At 44.1% G+C, this 3,794-nt stretch overlaps 1 pseudogene; it reads right to left on the bottom strand.

The window, feature by feature from the left end:
- Positions 1 to 2,130: 2,130 nt before the first annotated feature.
- Positions 2,131 to 3,310, bottom strand: LOC111529671 (annotated as a pseudogene).
- Positions 3,311 to 3,794: the final 484 nt, after the last annotated feature.

The following is a 3,794-nucleotide window of genomic DNA, read 5'->3' as shown; positions in this document are numbered from 1 at the left end:
CATTAGGTATTTAAGAAATAGCTGCTGAATTATTGCCTAGGGGTGCTCAGCTGAAGAAGCAGGATTGGGACTAACAGTAAAGCGTCCTGACTCCTAGCCCAATACTTTTCCAAACACACCACCTATTTTTCTATATCTGATAGAAAGTATAGTGCTTAAGATGTACATAATGTGAACTCACTTTCAATACAGGCCAATCATGATTGACTATCAGTAGCTTTTGTGACAATCTTAGTAAACTAGAAATAGAAAACTGAACCTTTCAGAGTTCCCATTCTCATGGCATATGCTGTTTCTGTTTTGAAATAAAAATCTTTCCAAATGAAACTGTATCCATCAAAATGACAGAGAAGTGAAAAATAGATATAAAAATAAAACATCAATTTCAATATTGATTTGTCTATTTTGCTTTAAAATTATCATAACCACCAAGCCTTTCTGTTTTTAGGAAGATACATTCTTTTTGAAGTGTTAGAAACCATGATAACTATTCTTAAGTCCTAACTGACCAGTATGTGTATGAGTAGATAACTGGACACAGTGCAAGGTCAGAAGGGTGACTGAATGCGGCAGAAAGGGCAGTATGTCCAGCAACTGCAGACGGATAAATAACAATGAGTCCAGATAATGGATTCTGATACAACCATTCAAATAATGCTTATGAGTACTTGATAACATAGGGAAAAGCTTAAGATACAGTGTTTGAGAGAGAAAAGGAAAGGTGGAAAAAATAGATGGAAAGCATGACTTCAATCATGTATACAGATGCTTCTTCCACTTTGTACTTTTTTCTCTTTTTTTTTGAGACAGAGTCTCACTCTGTCACCCAGGCTGGAGTGCAGTGGCATCATGATCTTGGCTCACTGCAGCCTCTACTTCCTGGGCCCAAGCAATGCTCCCACCCCGGCCTCCTAAGTACCTGGGACTACCGGTATGTGCCACCATGCCCAGCTAATTTTTTGTATTATTAGTAGAGATGGGGTTTTTCCATGTTGCCCAGTCTGGTCCCAAACTCCTGAGCTCAAGTGATCCACCTGCCTCAGCCTCCTAAAGTGCTGGGATTATGGGCATGAGCCACTGCCTCTACTTTATACTTTCTTGTTGAAGTAGACTGTATTACTGATGCCCCACCCACACCCTCTTTTTGGATATCTGGCCTCTCCTTGAGTCTCTGGAAAGGGCAGCACTACAAATCCAGGGACAACTAGGGACTCCCACCCTCACTGCTAGGCAGATCAGATTCTCTCTCCTGCTCATTGGAAATGACACAGAGAGTTTTTTTTTTTTTTTTTTTTTTTTTTGTGAGACGGAGTCTCGCTCTGTCGCCCAGGCTGGAGTGCAGTGGCATCATGATCTTGGCTCACTGCAAGCTCCGCCTCCCGGGTTCACGCCATTCTCCTGCCTCAGCCTCCCGAGTAGCTGGGACTACAGGCGCCCGCCACCTCGCCCGGCTAGTTTTTTGTATTTTTTAGTAGAGACGGGGTTTCACCATGTTAGCCAGGATGGTCTCGATCTCCTGACCTCGTGATCCGCCCGTCTCGGCCTCCCAAAGTGCTGGGATTACAGGCTTGAGCCACCGCGCCCGGCCGAGAGTTTTCAATAGATTTTTTGCAGAGGAGCATCTGTATGGAAAGGTCTAGTAACACTGGGACCAGGGGTACTGCCAGGGCAAACCAAAGCCTCAGAGGCTGGAGGAGCCTGAAGCACATGCTGAATGTCCATCTGCAGAGCAGAGCACAAGCATGGAGCAGAAGTCCAGAGTGAAGGCATGCAGGAGGGAAAATCACCTCCCAGCCCAGTCCTTCCATGGTGTGGTCCTATTTTCAGTTCTGTACTTAGATGTCTGTGAGGTTGCCTGTTGTATTCTTAATACAAATCCCTCTTAAGCCAGCCTAGAATAGGTTAAGATAAATGTAATGACTTGACTTGGCTGGAGTGCAGTGGCATGATCATGGCTACTGTAGTCTCAACTTCCTGGGCTCAGGTGATCCTTCCCCTTCAGCCTCCTGAGTAGCTGGGAGGGCCACCACACTGGGAGTACAGGCATGGGCCACAACGCCCAATGAATTTTCTGTATTTTTCTCACAAAAATATTTTTCAGAAGAAATCTTAGGTATAAAATATTGAAAATCACTGATTGCTTTTTCTTCATCTTTTTTCCTGTGAATGTGTAGGTGTTTGAGTCTCTTGTATTTCTTCTTTTACACAGGATATGGGCTGTTTGAAAACTATTTCATTATCTTCATCATCATCATTCATTTCAGCCACTTCAGATTTTCGTCTCTCCAGAAATGTTAATGTACAAACCGGTGTGAGGCCCTGGGTATCCACAGTCTTCTCAGGAGTACCTAAAACCTTTTTCTTCTTCTTATGTAAAACCTGGCCTTTGTACACATCTGACAATTTGTTTTTGAAAAACTTTCCGTTTTCTATAAAATTAAAGAGGAAAATCATACTCAATTCCTTTTTAAGCTAATTTCTTCGCGAGTAATCCTTGTTTCTTTTTAAATCGCTGCTCCATTCGTAGCTTTTGTGTAAGTGCCGATTCTGATTATACGTGTCACTGATGGATATGATGGCTGCTTAAATGGAATATTCCAGTCTTGAAAGAGTTATTTCTGTACTTTTTCAGGTGGCATAAAATGACTCTCCAAGAGTCTTTCACCAAACAGGTAGTTGTTCATTGTTTCAACTTGGCAACATCCTCAGACTCAAACTCCACAAATGCATAGCCTTTGCTATTTCCAGTCCTTTTCTTTCTGGATAGTCTGAACCTTGTAACAGTGCCACACTGGGAGGACAGGAACCCTACTGGGTTTCATTCAGTAAGTTAGGTAGGTGGCGCACATAGACTACTCCAGGAGAAAGTTGAAAGTTGTTCTTGTTTTTTTTTTTTTTTTTTGAGACGGAGTTTCACTCTTGTTGCCCAGGCTGGAGTGCAGTGGCAAGATCTCAACTCACTGCATCCTCTGCCTCCTGGGTTCAAGTGATTCTCCTGCCTCAGCCTCCCGAATAGCTGAGATTACAGGCATGTGCCACCACACCAGGCTAATTTTTGTATTTTTAGTAGAGATGGATTTCTCCATATTGGTCAGGCTTGTCTTGAACTCTCAACCTCAGGTGATCTGCCTGCCTCAGCCTCCCAAAGTGCTGGGATTACAGACATGAGCCACCGTGACCGACCAGTTGTTCTTGTTTTTCTTTGTCTGGGTATGCGCTTGCAAACCTGTGCCACCTTCTTCTGAAACTCAGCATCTACCTGCAGGTTCAGTAACAGGATAGGCACAGCCAGGCTGGAAAAGGCTGCCATGCCAAAAGTGGCCAACACCTACTCCATGAGGCACTCCCGGAAACACCCAGTTTTTTATATTTCTAATATAAGCAGGGTTTCGCCATATTGCCCATGCTGGTCTAGAACTCCTGGACTCAAGCGATCTGCCTGCCCTGGTCTCCCAAAGTACTGGAATTATAGGCGTGAGCCACTGCACCCAGGCTTGACTTTGAAATGTATGTTGTACATCCAGTCAGCAGTGAACTCTGGGGGAACACCAAAGGTGAGGAGAATGAGAGAAGCGATACCTCCAATTAAAGTAGTTAAGAAGAGATACTTGAACTTGTGTTTTAAAAAGTCACTGCAGGTTGGGCACAGTGGCTCGTGCCTGTAGTCACAGCACTTTGGGAGGCCGAAGTGGGTGAACCGCTTGAGCCTAGAAGTTTAAGACCACCCTGGACAACATGGCAAAACTCCATCTGTACAAAAAATACAATACATTAGCCGGTCACTGTGGTGCCTG

This window comes from Piliocolobus tephrosceles, chromosome 6 (assembly GCF_002776525.5).
Source record: "Piliocolobus tephrosceles isolate RC106 chromosome 6, ASM277652v3, whole genome shotgun sequence".
Lineage (NCBI taxonomy): Eukaryota > Metazoa > Chordata > Mammalia > Primates > Cercopithecidae > Piliocolobus > Piliocolobus tephrosceles.
This window is presented reverse-complemented; position numbering and strand designations above follow the sequence as displayed.